Source organism: Hirundo rustica, chromosome Z (genome assembly GCF_015227805.2).
Source record: "Hirundo rustica isolate bHirRus1 chromosome Z, bHirRus1.pri.v3, whole genome shotgun sequence".
Taxonomy (NCBI): Eukaryota; Metazoa; Chordata; class Aves; order Passeriformes; family Hirundinidae; genus Hirundo; species Hirundo rustica.
In genome coordinates, this window is record NC_053488.1 from 46,609,665 (window position 1) to 46,632,736 (window position 23,072).

The following is a 23,072-nucleotide window of genomic DNA, read 5'->3' on the forward strand; positions in this document are numbered from 1 at the left end:
AAGGACCCCTGTTAACAAAGGATTATCTCTTAAAAGCAATTGCCTGTTGAATATTCATACATTTCATACATGATGCATAAATTCCATTCAAACAAAGAACTGTCTCTGGTTAGTATCACTTTTTTTCCCTTTAATCTCTATGGCATCTTCAGGGCTGAGCAAGGCAGAAGTTGGTCTCTTCTAATAAGGAAGTAGGAAATTCCTTTTTCTCTGCAAGATTTACATTTTCCTGTGGTTGGTACATAAAAACTACATTTTAACTACAAAACTACATTTACCATACTATCAAAATATTAATACAACATTAACAATTAATACAACATAATACATATAGTAAATATCTTGCATAGAGCCATATAATATGCACTTTTCACAGGTGCACAGTGGCAAGAGCCTGGGGAAAAGCAGCAGGAGTGGTGTGAGTGATGATAGAGACCGAGGTTGATGAGGACTGACTGAAACAGTCGGGTTTAGTCCAAAGTGAAGCTAAAGACCTTCACTCTACCCCTATGCTTTTCATGCATATGCACTCCTATGCTCGGAGTCATAAAAGAGGCTGTGGAAACATCTCACTATTTGAAAAAGGCTCTAAGGTGGAAGGCTAGGAATGTGCTCAGAAGTGGCCAAGGGAGAGACTGTAAGTGCTCATCTGATACTTTTCAGTTCATGTTGGCTCTGTTACCAATTGTATCATGTGAAACTCAAAGCCAGACTTTCCTATAATGAAGTAAAGATAGTCTGGAATCAGAAACTTCTGTCTTTCTATAGCTTCCTAAAAAATTCTCTGACAAACACAGTGTGGCCCCACACACTTCCAGAACTGTTCACAAAAGACTTTCATTTCCCACTCACTTACTACAGGATGAGTCCAAAAGGCCATGATATATGTGCTAAAGCACATGACCCCTTTTTGTGGATCTTCACATCCTTGTTTACTGAGGTTCATTTTGAGTTCTAGTGTAAGTAAGAAGCAGAAATGCAGGAACTTTCTGCTTTGCTGCTGCAGCCATGAAAACATGAACAACTTACATTCTAGTGCAGAGAAAAGAAAGACCAGGAGGAAAAAGAGGGGAAAAAATAAAAAGAAATAAACATGGAGAGAAATATAGCAAGCAATTTAAGAGAAATAAGAAATTCAGAACTTGAGCCTATCTGAACTAGAGCTCAAGAGGTGAAAGGTTTGCAGAGAGAAAACACAAGTGTCACATTACAGTTTGGAACACCTATTTTCCTTCACAGATGCAGAATTGTGAAATGCCCTGTTGAAAACACGCAGGAAGAAACCCTGGTTTTATGTGACAGTAATTTTTTCCCCACCAAATTTTGTGAGTGAGGAGCTGCGGGGGGGGGGGGAGGGGGAGGCAGGCTGGCATCCCCCCTGGAAAAAAGATATAGCAGCACAAGAGACTCTCAGTCAGCTGGGTCAAAGGCAGGATGCAGGCTTATCCCAGCTTGGATCTTGAGATTCTGGCACTTTTTCTGCTCATGAACATGCTTGGCAAAATTCAGACATTCAGACAGTGGCCACCACACTTAGTGTCTGTGTTCTAGTCCTGGAGTATGCAGGTATAACAGAGCAGACATGCTGTACTTTGCAGTACCATGAAGAAAGAGGCCAGTATTTGGATACTGAAATGCTGCCTGCTTATGCTCGAGGAAAAAAAAAAAAAAAAAAAAAAAAAAAAAAAAAAAAAAAAAAAGAGAGAGAGAGAGAGAGAAGAGGAAAACACATCCTGCATTTATAGTTCAACTGCTACATAAACATAGCCTAGAATCTTTAGCACACTAGCACACTGGAATCCTGCTGACTTAACCTATCCATCTGAACTATTTCATAAGTGCATCCAGAGCTACCATCTGTCTGTCAGGGTATGGCCAGAGCACAAGGTGCTGTGTAGGCTGGTGTAAATTGTCTCAGGAAGCAGAGTATCTGCAAAATCAGCACTCACTGGGGGAAAAAAGTCAGAAAAGGTTGCTCATGCTCTTTGTGTATTCATTTCTATCTTGCCATTCCTGATGCTGTCTGAGCACCTTAGCTTCATCCTCCCAGTCAATTTGTAACATTTCAGAGCAGCTTAACTCTGTTCCTGCTCTGAGGGCTCTGATTTGATGCCCTGAGTTGTGGGTTTAAAGCTTTCACCCTATATGTCACTTGGTGTGTGCTGATTTTCAGAGCTCCCGGATTCTAGTGACTAATCTAATATTTTCCAGCTGCTGATTCCAGAGGAAGAGATGTGACCCAACAGCTGATGTTTTATACAAAGGAAGAGTATCCTGTTTGCACAGCACTGTTTCATATTGCACGTGTCCAAAGTTAAATCCATGAATCTGTCCAGACAGATAATAGTTTTGTTCGGAAATTTACTTTGTGTAACTTAAAACAGATCCCAAAAGTTGTAAAAAGTCACAGCACCTGGGACTTCTATTTTCCAGGACACATCCTCAAGATGAAAGGGCCAAGGTGGTTTCTCGTCCATTTTTTTCCAGTATTCTCAGGTGTTTTTTGCAGTCTCAAGTCTCTTGTTGATCTCAACAGACTCCCACTGACAAATATGAGTGCAGAAAGATCTTTGTGATATAATTTCTCCATTCAACACTGGATCTTCCCCAAAGCTGCTTTTCTCAGCTTTAGATTTTACTGTGTGTTTCTAATAAAACTCTCTGTACCCATCCATTCAAGACTTATTGCAGAGTGGGGGAAAAAGAAGTCAGAGAGCAGGATCAGTCTCCTTGTAATAAAGACATTTTGCAACTGATGGAACAACCATGAAAAAGGCAAACAAGGGTGCAGATGCAGGTTGTGGAAACAGGATATAAGATAAAACACACAAGACAAAAAAAGCAGGATGTGTTAGCAGATGACCAGTTCAGAGTTCAGCAAACAGTAACTCAGGTAAAGAAAAGGTAGAGATATCCATATATGGTGAACTGTGACTTAATGGTTAAGCAAGAACGACGGTAGGTTACCATATAAGGCAAAGTTTAAATTCATTGGATGACTGTAGTGTTAAGAAATCCTATATAAACGCCATGATACACCATATAAATTGGCTTCTGCTCATCAATCAGTTGTCCCTGCCTTTTGAATCCTGACAAGTTACCACATACCATCCAGCTTTCTGCAACAAAATTACTGGACAGCAAGCCCTAATGACTGCTCTGTTTTCAAACTTGGCTGCCACAGGTTTTACAGCTACATTTAGGTGTGCTTTCTCACCAGTTATGCAATCATTCTCCTCGCTGGCTGTACTGGCAGCTGCTGGAGTTAAGTATCTCAGCAGGCTGCCAGGGTAGCTCTGCTCTGGAGCCTTTGCTCCCCTGTGAGTCATTTTGGCTTGGTCACTTTTTCCCCACTACTGCCACTTGCTCAGAGGTGAGTTTCTGCCCATGAGTCAGCGGTGTGGCTGTAGAGCCTTGCCTGCTGAACTCCCCTGGAAGGCTCAGGAGCTGTAATATTTCTGGCACAGACTCCTCTATGCTGATCAAAACCACCTGCACTCTCTAATAAATTCACAGTCCATTTACTTTCTTTTCAAGTCTGAGAAATTCTTGGTGTTTTCTTGATAGCCTCCCCAAGCTGGCAGCACTGTTCACAGGAAGGTGGCATGAGGACAGGACTGCATGTGGAGAAAAAAAAAAAAAAAAAAAAAAAAAAAAAAAAAAAAAAAAAAAAAAAAAAAAAAAAAAAAGAAAGGGGAGGAATGCTGTGCTTGTAAATAAAGAGCAGTAAGTTATTAGCAACTTAACTGTAGCAGCAGGAAACATTTCTGTCAGATTCTGGAAAGCCAGCCATGACAGGAAATCATTACATAAAATGCAAAACTGCTACTATTTAAAAGTGCAGTTTGATCAACAAAGGGGGAAGAGAGGGATTTCATGCGTTTCACTCTGAAATACCTCAATATGAGCAATTTGAGGTAGCGCTTTTCAGTGGGAAACCTCAATTTAACAGATTTGCAGTTTGCTGTAACTGTTAAAGCTCACAGCATTGGCAGATCACATATGAGAACGGAAGGAAGAAACTGGGCATTGTTCCCCAAGTTTCATCTGCTGCTTGTCCTGTTACTGAATGATCTGAACCTCTGAAGCCAGAAGAGAGGAGATGGACACTGGAAAGGGGGTGCAAAGCTGGGTACTCCACCTCCCACCTTGCCAGAGACCCAGTGCTTTCTAGAGGTCTCTGCTCTGTTCTCCTTTGCCCAAAGGCTCATAAAGAAGCAAGTTTCAGCCAGAAAAGCCCAAGTCTAGCTGCTGTGAGTCAAGAAACAGCCCCCAGGTGATTTGATAATCCATGATAATACAGGACACATGTCCAGAGGCTGGGGAGAAGCTTGCTGAAGAGAAATGAGAGGAGTGGGATGGATTACCCCAGTCCCAGAAAGCAGGATGGTCAAAGACCTGGAAGGTAAGGAATGACTCCCTGTGGCAGAAAAGAGGTATCTTGATCAAAGCCTTTTCTATGGTTAATGGTATATATTCTAATTTCCAGTAAATTCCATAGAAGGAGAATCCAGGGATACTGTCTGACTAAATCACATGCCAAACCCAGGGATTTTGAAACAGTAAACCATCCAACTGATCTCATGAAGGGGTAAATGCTGAGTTATTCCAGTGGAATTACCTGGCTGAATAAACAAAATCAAAACCAGGTTCATGGGGATGACCCAAAACTTTTGACGCACTTGTGAGGCAGATATTCCAGCTGGGTAAGGGAAACTGCAGAGCTCAGCTCTTATATCCCAGACAGTGTCACTGACACTTCTTACAGACAGGCAGAGTTTGAGCAAAAGGGCATAATTCTGCTTGGGGTAGTCAAATCTTCCTCAGGTGGACTTTGCCCATGCATACCACCCCTGCCTTTCTACCCACCCTGGGATTCTGAAAGGCAAACCTCAGGTTTTCTCTCCTTTCAGGGGTGCTTGGCTGCTACTGATCAGGAAGCTCTCCATGTATTTTAAGTCCACCTCTCTAATTGTGGATGGGTTTCCTTTATTGACAAGGTGATTGTGCTGTAATGTTTCCTCCTGATGGACTGAACTGCTCTGATAGGGAGTTAACTTCTGCTGGGAAGTTTTAGGACTGGCCTAAACAACACTTAATTAGCTAAAAGGTATTTTTTAGATAGTGAATAATTTTCTACTGATTTAGGGATTACAGGCCACAGAAAGGAGTCAGAACCCAGGTTCCCTGAAAACTCAGATTTCTCCAGACGCTCTAATGGACTTTGCATTGCTCTAATGTACTTGAAAGATAAAAACAACCTGGGACTGGCATCAAGAACAGGTCTTGTCCTGCTGGGCCATAAGGAAGGCACAAGGTGCACAGAAACTCACTCTTCTTGCATTAATTCCTGTGCTGCAAAGCCAATACCCTTTTATTTTACACTCCCACTTATTCTACGTGTAAACACTCATATCAGAAATGTGAACAGCAATTCAAATCACAGATTGTGATGGAACACACGATCTTGTTTGTGGATAGTGCAGTAATGTTCTGTCCAGCAGAAGGTAAGGCAAGGTTTGTTCCTACTTTGGAAAACCATATGACTTTGTGTTTATTTCAGACTGGTACAGGTGGACCCACTTCAGGAAGCTTCTTGGAATCAAACATGAAACACTGAACCTGTTCCCTCATAGCCCATTAACAAATCATCCCCATAAGTATAAACTCTTTTTTGAGAGGATAGAGTGCTGTTAAGGAAATGGATTTTTGAGGACTGAGAGAATAATTACCCATATCCTTTATTTTTTTCCCTTTGGAGAAGAACATAATGTTTTCTGGTTAACCTTAAAGTCTTGAACCCTAGAAAATATTATGTAATGTGTTATATTAGGAATATCATGCAAAACCAAGAGAAATAGTTATCCAGAGGCATCACAGCAATAACAAACTATAAGGGATAGGCAGAGATGATAATTTCAGAACATCTCATTTAAATACTGGTAATCTACATAAGAGTTTTTGACTCTATAATGAACAAAACTATCTATAATCTGAGTGGTAGGTATATCTGAGAACAAGATAAATATTTAAATTAGATCATATTTGTTATGAATAAGGTGTGGTGATTGGCTCATGCAAATGAGGAGGAGTTGTTGAGTATAGTGGGGAGTTTTGTTGGGGTTTACAGCTCTTTTGACATGTACTTTTGTTATTCCAGTATCGTTTTGAACCCTTTTCTGTTCTCCCTTCAATGCTCCCCTCCCGTTTTGTGGTCACAGTCTGGCAGTTCTAGCTTACAGGGCTGTAAAAACATGTGGGGGAGGGAGTATATTTGCCCCTTGTAAGAGGCATCGGGGAGTAGGGGGACACTTGTTGCTGGAGGCCTGGCAGGGTAACATCACACCACCAATCAGGATGTGAGAAGGGCTCCACCAATGAAAAGCATTGGAGGACTGATTGACAGGCCTTGGGCAGAAGCAAGTATACATGTATGGACAAAGGTATGGCCTGTGGGTGGGGCCAGAAGGACATATAAGGGCTGTCATGAATATTAATGAGGCTGATGGACTCTCAGACTATAAAAGGCAGAGATGCCATTTTATGAGCTGAGCCTCTAGTGGGCAGAAGGTGTCCCATCAAGCTCCCAGTGCTGTTCCCCCTCACTTTGCTTTGTAATTTTAATGGGTTCTAATTAAACTTTATTTACTCATTCCTGCCCAGGTTTTTAGTAGTTTATAACAATACTGCTACATTTTATATAGATAATTTTTAGCACCAATATTTTTAAAGCAAGAACTAAGCTGGACATCACACTCTTCTGCATTTCATGAAACCCCCTTTGGAGCAATGGAGACAACAGGCCAAGTTTTGCTGGATTATAAATAACCAGATTTGGCCTGGCTCTCTTGCAGGTTATGCAAATTCAGTGTGGACAAGGAAAGCAGATTAGGGGCCTCATGTTGCATTTCTGAGCCAGGATGTTGCTTTTACAGTAGGGGCAGGAGGCAAAGGAGTAGGACAGGAATAGTTGCTGTCCCCCTGGGAGTGGGCAGATAAGGGAATGGCACATCTCCCACACTTCCTGTGCACCATGAAGCAACTCCTTTACCATGGAACAGATCTTTTTAGCTAGTTTGACATCTTAGAGGGCATAAACTAGCATGCTGTGCCCTCAGTATGTCAGTGTGTCAAAGTAACTCAAGGCCAGAGTAGATGTCTTTTCTTTGAGCCTGTGAGAGTGGTGGCTTCTGAACTGGCTCCGGGCAGCAATCAGCTTCTTACACAATTTTGGAGGCGTGTATTCATGGCTAATTGGCACTGCACCACTCACCTTTGAGCTGGCAGGTCTCAACTAGTGTTTCCTCAAAGTAACCAATTTCCATGCCAAGCCTGTTGCACTGACTGATTTTCTGTTTCATTCCTGTTTCTAGAATGATATGTAGGTTCTACTGAAAAGAACGCAAATAAAAGAAAGCAGTAGGTCAGGGAAACTACTTTATCTAATTCATGACTCGCTTATCTTGTACTAGTTGCTAAAAATATTTTTTCCCCACCAGGAAACAAAATTAGATTTATCAATGTCTTGGACCACAGCATTTGCAGGAGTGTGCCCTTCATGTTGCCAATCTGAACAGTCATGGATATCCTGTGCTGTGCTATTTTCTTGATTTACTGCTGATTCCCTAGCAGTCATAAGAAAAACTAGAGAGAAATTCTAACAGTGGATGATGTGTGTGTCCCAGCTTGATACCAATCCATATACTGCTCTTACTCACAAAACTTATTGACTCTGATAAAAGCAAGCAGTTGTAAAACAAGAGTTGAAATCCACAAGAGAGAAAGGTTAGTGGCTGCACCAGAAAAGCCTGTTCCCCAGGGCTAGCATGATATGTGCATCCTGTGCTGCTGGTTGCAGGAGAGCCAGGACGATGCACAGCAGCTGCTGGTGGTCTAGGCAGACCTGGAGCAGCAGAAGGCTTCCCTAGGTATAGCTGCAGTCCTTAAAAGAGGTGCTGTCTCTAAGTCCTTCTAAGCCACAGCTCCTGATACACTCACTGCTTTTGAAAATGTAACTTTAAATTATCCCTGGCTTCTTTTAATGGGTGTAAGAGAAAATAATAGTGATTATTAGGTTTTGTATTGTGAGAGGGTGCAGAAGTCCCTGAGATTAAGTTAAAACTGTGCATTAAAAGTAGCCCAAAGACCAGAGCGTGGCACTAAAAAATTTGGAAAACTAGTCATATTCAATGATTTCTTATGCCGACTACTGTTAGTCACTCTGTATCAGATCTAAAAAAAAAAAAAAAAAAAAAAAAAACCAAAACAACCAACCATAACAACAATAAAACCACCACCAACAACATCAACAGGAAAATAAAAACAAAAGAAATCCACTAAGGGTTCTGTGTTGGAGTGCACTTTTGGCACTCCAAGTGTGTAACTTATCCCCTCTTCCTTGCCCATTTTCATCACAACTCCTCTATAAAACATAACCTTCTTCCTTCTCAGCAGTGCTGCAGGGACAGCCCAGTCACAGAAATACTAAAGGCATAGGGGGATGATGCATTGAAATATTAAAGATGTATGCAGTGGTTGTCATTATTCCTTTCTGAACACTATTGCTACATTGGCTCAAAAGACTGATTGCTGACACTTCAGTACTCTACAAATATGAAATACCTGCCATAGCTAGCAGTACCTTCCTCAACACACAGGCTTTCCCTCAGTTATATTCCTGTACTCCAGCAGCAATATTATTTGGGCTCATCAATAGTTATTGCTCCTCCCTGTATATTCAGCCATGATTTACATGTGAGGAACATTTACATGTTTGCTGTATCCATTTGGGGTTTTGTTGTTGAGTCTACTGTTGATATAAGTTACTGAGTTTAAGTTACTCATGGCTTTCCAAAAATCCTGTCATACCTTTTAATAACAGTAGTCACTGTTGATATTCACAACCCAAATTACACTGACTAAAGTAACCAAGTTTTTCTAAGCCTTTGTAATTCACCTTAGGTGAGTTGCTTCCTAAGACCATAAGGTTCAGACTCATTGCTGATCATAAAGCATGGAATTTGGCCATTATTTTATCCCATGTCTAGGAATATGTTCCTTAAAATAATTCGAATAGTGTCATCCTCCTCTAGAGTTAGCCATGCCTTGCAACAGAAATTTCCATATCCTTCTCTATACCATATGGTATTGTGCATAGGTCTGTACTTTCATCCGTGCAAGATAAGAGAAGTTGGCTTTAGCCAATTAACATTAATTGATCACCAAGGTTTTAAGATAAAATACCAAAAGCTTCAAAGTTTTTTTTTGAAACAAAACAAATTATATGATACAAAATTTTTTAGCAGTCAGCAAGGATTTAATGAGAACAAAATTGAATTCAACCAATCCCATTTCCTTTATGGAAGGTTATAATGAGGTTAAAGGCTTGTGACTAAACAATAAAAGTGATAAATCTTGTCTTTCATTATGTTTTTGGTACTGACTGATGTGATCTTTTGTCTTTCATTATGTTTTTCATATTGGCTGATGTGATCTTTTTATAAATAAATTAGGCAAACCAAGACTGGATGAAATACATTTGTCTGGGAGCAAAACTGGAGAACCCTACCAGAAAAGTGCCCAGCCATTCACAAAAACACAGTTGTGAATTAAGTCCTTATCTTTGTCCAAATCAGTATTTCCAGCAACTAGGATATTGAACCAGGAAGAAACCCAACTGAAATGCAGGGACTGAAGTAAAAAGTACAAGTCAGTGCCAGTGGTGAAAACCAGGAACACTTGAAATTTTCATGACAAACTCATATTTTTCCTTTCTCTTCTTGTTCAAGAAGTGGGCAATATCTCCCACTGCTTAGGCAGTCAAGTTTTTGGATAGTATTTCTGTGGGAGTCACAGTGAATCTGTAGCTACAAGGAGTTAATCTGCTGCTGTTGCTAGAACAGATAACACTCTACCAGATCATACAAACAAAACCATTAACCTAAAGGGCTCATGCAGAACTCAGTCCACTCCTGTCAGCATCTGGTAAACCTCAGATGAGCAGCTGTATCTGGTTTTGGGCAAGGCACTTCCTACAAGATGGGGAGAAGCTATAGGATACCCAGGAGTGAGCAGTGAGAGTAGCCAGGGGTCTAGAAAATGTGCTCAGCAAGGAAAGACTGCATGAAATAGGACTATTTAATTTAACATGAAGGAAGCACAACAAAAAAGGCAGCTGCGAAGGGGCAGAGGAAAAATTTTGTTTCTTGGTCTGTGAGAGTCAGGGCAGAATGCAAAGAGCCTAAATCCTGGTAGGAAGTGCTAGGTTTAATGTTTGAAAGTGGTTTCCTAACCGCTTGGCCTCTGCTGCAGGACATCTTAGAAAGAAAATTGCACAAATTTTACCAAGCTGCAAAAGCCCTCACAACCATGCAGGTAGTTCATACTGCTGAAGAAGGCTGAAGACCTTAGAGACATTTCCAGGCAAGCTTGGTGAGGGGGTAAACATGTAAAGCTGTTTTGAGGGTGCTGGTGCTGTGCTTCTGGACCTCGTGGAAATGTCCTAACCCCAAATGGTGTTGCCTTTGATGCCCGCTCCCCCTTGCCTCTCACTCTTTTTTGTCACAAACCAGGTCTTGCAGGCTGGTTGCAATATCAATCTCCCAATACCTAAATCAGGAATGCAAAATGATGTTAATAAACCAAAGACTCCAGTGCTTTATACTTCCCGTATTTTTATACTTTCTGTACCTGTCCTAGGTTACAATGTAAGATGTGCCCAAAGTATGTATTCTATCACCATCTACATGAGATGTTGAAACTAGGTTGGGCAGTGTTTCCCTTGCCCCCTCCCTCCAGACTATCTTCTGTCAATAGCCCATCAATGCCTTCCTGCATGACTCATAGGTAACTCCCTCCAGGAGCTATCTCTGTTTAATGGGCAATCAAGGACCCATTGCAAGACTGATAAAATGGTGTCGGCCCATTGTGAGATGCTCTGCTCAGGAGGAGGAGCCAAGCATTCCCACCTGGATATAATCTGGGATCTGGGACAGCACAGGCAGCCTTACCCACTGGATTCCCAGGGGACAAGAGCTACTAGACCTTTCTGCAGGAACACTGCTTCAACAAGACCGCTTCATCTGGACTGCTACCACCACGGTTTCAGGTTGTATTCTGATTCTGTCAGTGATCTTTTGTACTATTGCCTGTATTTTATTTTATTTTATTTTATTTTATTTTATTTTATTTTATTTCATTTCATTTCATTTCATTTCATTTCATTTCATTTCATTTCATTTCATTTCATTTCATTTCATTTCATTTTACCTTTTTTTTTTTTTCCTCTCCTATTAAATTGTTTTTTCTGACTTAGAGTTTCTCACTGGTTTTGCCTTCAAGCCAGCACAGTACCCCACTTAAAATATTTAATGTCTGTTTAAGTGTGCTGGTTTCCATGGGTACAAGTAGAGCAATACATAAAACTCTGAACCTTGACTGCTTTCTTGGTACAGCCTTCTGATTAGGTTGTGCTAAAAGTACTGGTTTCCTGGCTGCATGTAATCTAATCACCAGCAGAAGCAGCAGTCGCAGACTGTAGCCCCTGGCCTAATGACCCTATGCTTTAATTGAATACATGATGCACCTACCACAGCAAATGTGAGGAGGAAGCAGTGAGTGAAACACAAGATTCTATTATTTCTGCCACCTACAGTATTTATGTTTTTTCAAAAATTATTTAAAATTTTCACTTTATCTCACTGCTTTAAGAAAACAATTAATTTAAAACAAGGAGATTTTTTTTTTTTTAAAGACACTTACTCAGATAATAAACCAGTTTTCCCCCTCAGATCATCCATCCCACTGACATGGTGCCAAGAAAAGCAGACACCTTCGCCCTTGAGGCAGAACCACCAGGTGCTGTTTCTAAGAGAGATGAACATGGGCCCATGGTGCTGGGTTAAGCATAACAAGGTCACCTGCTCCAGGTGCCCTCTAGTCCACCTTGCTCCCACCAGCTTACATACTTGCCTAAAGAAAGCCAGATTTTAATTTGTTTCTAATTATTTCTGCCTCATGAGGTGATGCAGGGACATGGGCATGGGGCTTGGATGTTTATGACCCCAGTGGATGGATCACTGCATACAGTTCTCTGTTGTGAGGCTGCTGAGGGACAACTTAGGTGTCCCCACCAGCTGCCAAAACCTGTACTGGACCAAATTTTAGACACTGAAAATCCAGACACATGCAATTTATGCATAAAACCTCTTGCTTCTGTTGAAGCTAGAGGTCTAATCTACTTGACTATTGGAAATAACCTTCACCTTTCTGAAATCTACCAGGTAGCACAGGCTGGACATGAACTGCTAAACAAGCTGTCTATTGGAGCATTTCCCTTTAGGAAGATATACAGGAGCAGATTTGTATCTGCAAACCTGCTCCTAACACACAACGTGACAAGGCTAAAGACTGTTATGCTAGGCTCAGCTGGTAACATCCAAGCTGCCTAAGTTTGGCTAGGCACACATAATCACCAGGATAATTATCTGTCCAAAAGCAAGTTTTGATTTCATGTTAGCATTAGGTCTGCCCTCGGAAGTGTGTCTGTAACACCTGTATTCTACCCATTAACTCTAGCACATCATCTGCTTAGCATCATCATCGTCAGGAGGATGTACCTTTCATGTACCTTTAAAATTAATTTTAAATGTAAAAAAAAAAAAACAACTAAATTTCATGTACTTTTCATGTACCCTCATGTACCTTTAAAAGGCAATAATTCATTATTAATGATACTGGATATAGAAGTGAAAAACTGTTTCTGGGATTCACTCTTGCTTAATCCTAAGTAAGATACCATAGTAAGTTTATGGGGTCTGTCAGAACTAGACAGACAATAGATGTGAAATTGTACACTCAAATGTACAACTGTACAATGAAATTAAACAGAAGATGTTCTTTATATTAGTCAAGAAATAAAGAGAAGTTGTTTTGGTTTTTTTTTTTTTTTGAAAAGTACCTCTGAGGAAAATTTGACATGAAGAATTACTTGTGTTTTCTATGTTACATGACAGCAATTTATGTCAATTACTTCGCTTTTCCCCATTTTGCAAATTTTGAAGTGCTTAGATTCCTTTGTGCATTTTTCCTATTTTTTGAATGAACACAGCTGTTAATAAATTTCATTAAAGAAAGCTTTGTACACATTCATTTCCAGAGGTGAAGCCGAGAATTTAGGAAGGTTTACAGTGGTGGATTTCATGCAGGTAATAGGACCATCATCCAACAGTGTCTCTTTAAATTTTAACATCAGGAATTCAGCTCTTTTGCTATTGGAGATAAATGAAAAGACCTAACGCAGCAGAAAAAAATTTCTTCCTACCAGTCTGCTTTCGTACAGCTATCAAATGCTTCTGCATCTGGGCACTCTAAGATATGTGGAACTCAACTGATTAGGCCTCAGATCTGATTTAGTACCTGCACATTAACATCAAACTAAGCTTACTGGCTTCTGCTGTAATGTGAATAAATTGCTAAAAAAAGAGCAATGTGTAATTTTGAAGGGCATTCTCTAAATTCTCATATGGTTCATCTTCATGAATGCTCCAATAGCCTGAAGGTATTTTATCCCAACATTCTGGAATAAAAAATAAAGTTATAAGAGAAACATCCCACCCAGTATTTCCTTTGTAATATATAGTAATAATATATTGGGGTTTAGTACAAGTCTTTGAATTAAATCTGAACTGACAAGACCTGAAAGAATGTCTGACTGGTTTCTTTCACTGTAACTTATATCACTTAATACACTGTTGTAGCCAACAGCTGTTTAGAATATCTCAACTTCATGTTTTCCCAGCAATTACACCCAAGTCAAGGACAAAATGAATATTAGTTTCATCTCTGCAGTTAATAGATTATTCGCCTTGTTTTGTTCAATGCCAATGTGTTTACAGAGAATAATGTAAAGATTGAAAGAGTGTGCAGGAGAGACATTTGAGGGAGAAAGTGAGCAAGGTATGGAGGAAGTAGATTTGTCTTGAATTTTTAATGCATTTTTCTTTAATTTTGTCATGCTGCTCATCATAGGAATATAATTAGGTTGGTGTTTAAAGCTGTCTCAGATTAAATGTGCATTTGTTCAGCAAGATGGCAAAGGTCAATTATAACTAGCGTAATTTATTGCAAAAGAGGCTCTTGCTCCCTAGTTGTGTTTGTTGGAGTGCTTTTATTCTATGGCCACTGCCAAATTCTGCCCTCTTCTGCAAATAATTTTTAGTCTGCTGAGAACTCATGAAGAACTGGAAAAAGGGAAATTTATCCAGTCCTGCAATGGTCTGTCTCACAAAACTTGCCTCTGGGGAGCTTCTGAAGCAAGGCCATAACATATGGCATGTGTGACAATTTATCAGATTGTGTCATTTGCAGGGCCTGGCCTGCATACTACAAAAACAATAAATTTCCCAGGGGGTGATTCACACCAAAGTAATTATTTTTTGTTTTTAACTGAGTGTCTGCACTACACATTGCCTTCATATTTATGCTTACTTACACCCCCCCTACGCCACTGTTAGTAATAGCAATTTTAAGAAGATGGGGGAAACCACCTCCAGCTGAGGGGCAGATACGTGATGATACTGTTCCACTAGATTGAAGATCATGTTTATAGTCTGCCAGGGACATAATTTGGAGTTAATGTAGTAACCTGGGGTTCTGCCCACGAACTTTAGGCAGTTTATCAACTGCTTTTCCAGTCTGAGTTCAGAGAAATGCAAAGGCTGCTTTAAACTTCTACCATAGGTAAACATAAAGTAAAATTATTAGCACAGCCTCAGAACTGCAGCACTATAATTCTGCAGCACGGTGGTGATGTAGGAGAGCGGTTAGTGTGCAAGCACACTGTATCTTCTCAAAGCCATAAAAGGAAGGGCTTTTTTGTTTGTTGGTTGGTTGGTTGGTTTTGGGTTTTTATCAGAACGCTCAAATACTCAAGTCAGTGTTTTTTAAATTATTATATCTCTGTTTTTAATCCAAATCTCAGCAACTCTTAAACTAACATTTCAAATAATTTGGAGACATTTTGCCAAAACCTAAGAACACCACAGTATCCAGACACTGTTGTATAAACAGTTTCTCTTCCACCCAGAAATCTATGCCTATGCGGAACAAAACTGGAACAACCCTAACCTTAAAAGAGAAAACATAAAAGAAATACTAATACCTACCCTGGAACTTTTTATTCCTTATTTTATTTTGTTCTTTTTCTGTACAGCAGGACCGCTGCTCTTTGAATCACATGCTTCTCTTGCAATTCAATTAATTATAATTAACTGGGTTGTTACTGCACTCTTCTATGCAATGTAAAAATGCGTGGCCAAGAACAAATCCAGTGTCAGGTAAGGCAAGAATAGAAGTGCAAAGGAAAGGAAAGGTTTGTCTTCCATCAAATGTGCAAATGGGAGAGTAGGCAGAACACTGTTTCCTTGCCTTTACTGGGACTATTCTTGTGCATAAATGCATACATGTGTTCACGTTTTGACAGTGTGAGATTTTAAAAAGGAGATCAAAGAAGCTATGGAAGAGAGTGGAGAGGAGGTTTGAAAATCTCATTCATTCAAGTGCGTTTTTGCCTCTGAGCTTAAATTTGGCTCAGTGCTGTACATCAACCACTTTGTTGTATAGGCAGGCTGAAGTAGGGAAACACACACACACACACACACACACACATGTATACACACATAGACACACTCACAGGGCTCTGTAGGGGTGAAATTTACATTATACAGTGAGACAGTAGAGACACTTCACATGGACAAAATATGCTGAATAACAAGACAAAAATCAGCCCTTCTTATCTACTCAGGTTGAGTAGACGTGAATAAAGATCGGTGGTGTCCTTAGTGGAGGAAGACAAGAGTGGAGCAATTCTTCTCTTTTTTTCCCCCCCATTCTTTTTCCCTTTCTCTATGTTCCTGACCTTCTAGGGGTTGTGATAATTCTTGACACTTCCCTGTTTTCTTCTGTGTTTTCACCACATACAGGATTTTTACATCTGGTATATGTATTTCTTTTTCTTTGTTGTGTCTGCTGACCAGTTGTGATTTGTGCTTCCACCCTCAGCATCCTGTTACTCCCTTGTGCCTATATCTTCACAGCATTTACCATTATTTTCTGCCACCTTTTGAAGACCTCTGAGATGTGTCAAAAGGAGAGACTTCTTGAGGATCTCTGCCACAGAGTAGGATGATTCCAAAGCAGTGTTATCAGAGACCACATTTTTGAGCTCAAAAATTTGTGCAGTGCATAAATATTTGGGAGATTTAAAAGATTATTCTAGAGTGCCTATTTCCTATATGTAAATATGGATGTGTAGCAGGTACAGGGATATGTAGGTAGTACTGCTTTTTACTGTCTTCAGCAGGGTTTCTATTGTGTCAGGAAGTATACCTCCATCATATCAGTAATCTTTAACCAGATCTCTATGAGAAGTAGGACACAACCTTCTTATGTAATAATAAATACTGTAAAACACAGAAAAAACCCCCTCTCCCTGACCTTCAAACTTTCCAAGAAACAGTTTAAGCATTTTCCAAATAAGGCAGCAGTTATGTAGGAAGTTGTCCAGCATAGCAAGCATATGAGAAAGAGATGCCAAAAGTTTCACCTCATTTGCCAGCCTCAAGAATTTTCTACCTGCATGTTTTAGCTCCTCCTCTACCAGTATTCACAAACATGTCCTGAAATGAAAGCTATGCAGAAGTCAGAGGTTTTGAGTAACAGAGTTGGAAGAATTGCTCCAGCTTTTTGTCTCACTTCTAGCATGTTTTCCTAGCCACAGAGGTGTTTTTTCCTAGATTTTTTCAAATCTTCTTGAGTTATGATGAGAAAATAAAAGTAGATGACTGCAAAAATATGGAGTTTGAGGACTAGCAACCCGCCTTACTCCCTTGATGTTCCAAAACAAGTATGCATGGCTCATTTCAAGTTTCACTTGTTTTCAGGTTTTCCTACCTACAGAGTCATGCAATGTTATTTAAAGGTGGCTGCCTTCCAAGCACTCTCTAGCAAAGGAATGCAATACTTCAGGGCATTCTGGTTGATCATATTTTTCCAAATCAAAAATACCACAGACAGGTATGTAAGCATATATATTTCAAAAATCGTAAGTTTTGCTATCAGAAAGAAATACTTTTTTTCCCATTTCTAAAAGCAAACTAATCATAATATGTTTAAGATTATCACAAGTGGTCAAAAGCACATGGAATTTTTTGTTGTCTAATATCTCATTTGAATATTAGGTATGTTTCCACATGAAATTCTCAATCAGTCCTCGACAAATTCTTACGAATATAAAAGACAGCTATTGGTTGCTTCTTATGGAGCAACTTGATTGTACTACAAACATGCTGCACAGCTGACACATTTTTGAATTTGACAATATATCAAACCAAAGAGAACAGGAGCTGAGTTCTGTAATGTTTCAAGTGTCCTGGTCACAGTCCAGTGAAGCACTGGCTCACCTTTTCCATTTAAAACAACCAGTTCCACCGCAGACTCTTCACTTGCAGAAAGTCAGGTAGTACAGCTCTGCTTCTGAAGTGTTTGCCAGAAAAAGGTCTCATCTATGGAAAAACCAGCTTCAGATAGCTTTCCTTATAAACACACCTTAGGTCAAAGAGAAAATAAAAGGGAAAAAAGTAGTGTTGCTACCTGAAACTTTGTTATCTACCCAAATAACTGGTAATCCAAAAAGTGCATCTAGGTCTGTCACATTTTCAGTATCTTTGCAGATGTGATTTTTCATGCTTGGAACGCATGTCTAGGGGCAAAACTGGATTTTGTTCTTCTGGGTGGGAGATCAGACTGTCTGGTTGAAGCACAAGCTACAGATGCCCAGAACACCTGGGCAAATATCTTGCATGCACATTATACAGCTCCTACCAGGCAAACTGATATTTTAAGTTAGGGAAGACACTAAAACTACAAATTAACCATTTTCTGTAGAATGTTCATTGCTGCAGCTTGTTTTATCTACTTTTGTTCCAACAGCTCAAGATTAACAAAACCAAACTCCACAAAATCAAATTAAATATGCAAACCAAACTATCAGAAGTACCATCAATAGAAACAGTCACTTTATTTAACATGTACAGGACAGATAATAAAAGAAGCAACATTTCACTCTGCCACACAGCCCACATTTGGTGTTGAGGAGGAAGGGCAGATAATAATGTTGAATGAATTTTCCAATCAGTACAGGCAGCCTAATAAACACACAAAATGGGAACAGACTTGAGTCTTACCCATCCAGCTGACTCCACTATTACAGAATGTTTTATTTTTGGTAAAAAGGCTAAAAATAAACTTTACTTTTAATAAACAGGCTTTTTAGTTCAAAGGGCTGTTGTAAAAACTTTCTGTGTTCTGGTTTAAGCCAGACAAATCAGAGGTGTTAAGCTAGAGCAATTATGGCATTTACTGGCCATATGTTAAGATGACCTATTACTTAACCTGAAATCTTAACCACTTGAAAAGCATTTTCTAGTATTATTAAAATATATTTCATACCACTGCAGAAAGTCAGATGCTTATACACCAATGTAGATGAGAAGGTGGTGAACTTTATGTACAGCGTTGGTCACCCATTCTGTTTTTTCAAGTGTTTATTTAAACAGACTATTTCTGTCAGTAATGTAACAACTGTATGGAATTTATAAAGGCAAATACACAATATTATGGCTGAAGAAGAACAATATTATTATGCTGAAGAAAAAACTTTTCCAATTTCGACTATTTTAAATGTTTCAGGTTGTTTCCATAGCTGAGGGCTACATTCTTACCTGTGATACATGATGTGAAAAAGGCTGTAAGAACCCCTCTCTGCAGGAAAATAAGGCTTCTGAGAGGCATTATTCAAATCTTAAAATCTGCCTGAACTCCTATTTAGGAAAAACACTCTGCTGGTGAAAAATACAGATGATCAACTAAAATAAATACAGAAAATATTTCAAGGTCACTTCTGTATCAGTTAAATTGTGCTGAAATAAGAGTTTATTATCTTCTTATGGGTTTGGAGAAAAAAAAAAAAAAAACAAAAAACAAAGCAGAATGCAGCACCAGTTTGCAGGTAAACAACAAAAATCTGCTTTTTATGACAATACAATATTGCAAAATGTTAAGTGTTATCTGAGTAATATGTGGCTTAGAATGCACTGGAGGATGAAGATAATATTTCTGCTTAATAACAAGGTAATGTTTGAATTGATTATTCAGTAACTACTGCTGATAAACCTGGGCCAAATATAGGCTGATTTCTTTCTTATCTGATATAGGACTAAGAAATACCCCAAGTTTTAACCTTGAGGTATTGTTTAAGTTGGAGCAAAACTTTTGCCCCATTTTTGTGTTTTCTATAAATTAATATTTTGCAATCTGTTTGTCTCTTTGTTTGTTTGCTTTATTTGTTTAGGATTTTAATTTCATTTTGTTTTCTTTTGTTTTGTTTTCCTTTGTTTTAGTATTTGTAGTTATATATATTCTTCTCTCTGAGAACTATGAGGCCTCTAGGACTTCAGCTTCTCTAAGTCACCTCCAAAAGAGACATCGTAAAGCCTTTAACAAACAAGGAAATTCAAGGGTCTGGGGTCCCTTTCCCTTCAAGTCAGTGATAAGATCATGAAGGGCAAGCCACAAAGCTAATTTGTCTGACGGGGACAGATCAAGAGCTGTGCAAGCAGACGCACTGCAGTGAGTTTAGTGTGCCTAAATTGGAAGTGTAAGCACTAAGGCCTCAGAAGAAAACCTATCACTTCCAAAGGCACATGAAAATTCATGTGTTTCAGATTCTTGATGACTAAACCCATTCTCTTGTGCTTCACTTTGGCATCCTTTAACCGGTACATTGTTGTAATGCATTAATTGGGGTTATATTGTGTTTCATGGATTTGTAATGTTGCCCCTGTTCCCCTTGCAAACTGTATCACATGGTTTGTCCCTGCTCGGCCACGCCCATCCCCCACACTGGAATGTAACTCAACCCTGTTCCACTCCCACCTTATCCCAGATAGGGTAGAGGCTTGTCCCTGCCTCTAGGCCCATCCCCCCGTGGAAAAGGCCCCCGGACAGGCCGGGGGGGCTCTCTTTCTGGCACCAGCGAGGATGGGAAAATAAAGGTATAATCCCCCTCTCCCCCGCCCCGGACAATGAGCAGGCTCTTTCCTTTTACCATCGGTTGTAGTCTGGGTCTCTCTAAAGAAATACCACAGTACACAGGCTTGGAAAGTACTCAGCTTCTGTGTCAATTAAAGGATAAGACATTGCTCCAGATCATGAGACAGAATCTGTAGGACCTAAGATCTCAGTTCCCAGCAAGAATCCTCTCACATCTACACAGTTAAACTTCTCTTCCTTCCTTCCTCTGCCACAGGCTAATATTCCCATAGAAAGAGCAAGTAGAAAGTGAGAGCAGCCTAGTGATAGAAAAAATTTAGCAGGGTTGAAGAGATTCTGGGATCTCCCAGGACTGTTTGCACTTTTTGTATTGGATAAGAGCAGCCCAGAAAACAGCACAGATTGACCTGAGGAAGGTCAAGAAAGCAATCCAGATTTGAGAGCAGCACAGTCTCTGCAACATAGTTACAGCCTGTGGCACTGGCTGCTACTGAGCACCTTCTGCAGAACAAAACAAAATTATCCCAGATAAACAGCTTTTTTGCAACCAGAGTGTTTGTGGCTTTTCTTGTGTAGTGCCACTGTAGAAGGGAGAGGACAGGAAAGGGCCAATGATGAAAATCTATGTATTTCAACTTATCTCCAAAAGAGGAGTTTTGCAATACAGCAGTTTTGCAATAGGGCAGTTTTGCAAAAGCAATCAGCTTCTGGGAGCTTTGCTACAGGGACAGTGGTAGCATCTTCACTGTCCTGTTGCACTGTCCAACATGCCCAGCCTTTGCTCTCTGAGGACACTCCATGTAGTCTGTGCAGATAGGGCTGGCCCTGTCTGCACCCAGCTTCAAGATCTTCACTGACCACTTAGACAGGATGTCCTCTGACTGGCACCTAGGAGCAGAAGGATGTGTGTAGCTGTCACTTGCTAAGCTTAACCCAAACACCAAGCAAAAGAGACAAATGAACTTGAACAGCAAAGCCTCAGGTGCAGAAGGCAGGGTCCTACACAGGGAAGAGTGTAATTCTCCTTTGTATACTGGTGAATTTCACTGTAATGATGGAAGTCAAGCTTATTGAGCCATGTGAGATGTCCCAGAACTGTAAATAAAAGATGAGTTTGGGTCTGGAATCCCATGTCAGTAGGCTTCAATACCTAATCTCATTAACTCTTGGAGCAAGGCTACTTACCTCAAGATCAGACCAAGGCTGATAGGGTTATGAACTTTGAGGGACATAATTCTCTGACAGCATCTGATGGCTTTTTGCAGTGCTTTATTCTTTGGCCACTAGACATGTCCTAACTCAAAAATAGTAGAGCAGATAGAAAAGCCCTCTCACAGTCAGTGTCAGGAGGTCAGCCAAGTGTCACCCATTTAGCTTCCATAAGACAAGGAAAAAAGGACCTTCCACTGAAGGTACAGAAGTAAACAATTTAGAATCAGGAGGAGAAATTTAATTACATGTTGAACCAAATAATAATCAGAGTACCTTCACATTCTATCAGAAAAACAAGGAAAAGAGTTTAGATGGATAAAAAGTAATTTAAAAATATCTAACATATTCTTAATAAATGAGATGTTATTTGCTGTTAAATGAACCAGAATTAGAGTTAATACAGAATAGATTTATGGTTCATGTCAGAATTCATGACTGCAACGGTTGTGCTGGGAACAAATTTTTCCTCTTGGCATAAACTGTGTAATTGGATTTGTGAAGGTCCTACATGTGTTCTTGAAGCTCATAATCTGATCAAGTCACTGCTTAGCATTGCAAGGTTTGTGCTTTTCTGTACCTGTTTTTTACTAATTAGAACATTAAATTTGAGGAGGAAGACAAGGGAGAAATGTTACAAGATTGCACAAAGCAAATTTATTATATAATTTCTGTCTTTATCATAAAAATGGAGAATACATCACATTACAGTACTATGAAGCAAGGGCAGAATATTTGACTAGATAAGATGAAATAATTTTTTTCACCATGTATGAGTGGTTACACACTACAACAGCTAATCAATCTCTGCACTGATTTTTTCAGAAAAGGCTCTGGGTAATCCTTTTCTGCAGTGAGTAGGTTAGAGGGAAGACTAACATGTACATTATGGGTTCAAGACATGATCTGATGGCTTTCTGGATAGCATTTGCACTGCTGTTATAATTGCCTTCTTATCTGACACCTTGACATCCCTGTTAGATAAATCCTGACTTAGAACTGCTCTCAGTCAAATGCAAGACTTTGAAGGAGCTAAAAAGAAAAATCAAAATTTTGACTCGAGGAAGTTATCTCTTACCTCTGTTACACATGAGAAATTATTTGAACACATTGCCATCATGCCACCTGCAGACCTGCAGGAGCAGTACAGATGGTTACGGTGTCTTTATGGTGATGATGTCAGCTTACACTGGCACGCTCGCATTCTTGCTGGCATTGTCAGAAACATTGCATTATGTAAGGTACAGGCATTACACTATCTCAAGCAAGGGAAGTTAAGAAAAAATCTGATCTAGGAACAGCCAAGGAAGAAAGCCAAGTTACAGTGAGACAGCTCAAAGTGTTGCGTACATATAAAATGCCAGAAAAGCTCTTTGACTCATTATCTATAGAACAGTCTCATTAAGAAGACCTAGAATAGCAGAGAAAAAGAGTGTGGCTAGGACCAAAGTTCTCAGCTGCTCCAATGCCATTTCTGATTTTGACCCCTGAAAGTAAGGAGTTGTCTTGTGAACAACTATAATGTAATGTCTGCATTTTGCTATGATTCAAACATTCATTCCCAAACATCTGGTTGCAAAGGTGTCGACAGCTCTGAGGCCTGTGGGAAGCCAAGGCTTCCAGAAATAAAATCCTCCTCTAAAAAGGACTGGAGGGGCCATGGTCTCAGCTCTTGTGTAGCACACTCTAACCAACAAACTTTCCTGTGAAGGGCGGTCTCCATTTGTTCTGGGCTGGCACAGGCAGAGTTTGGA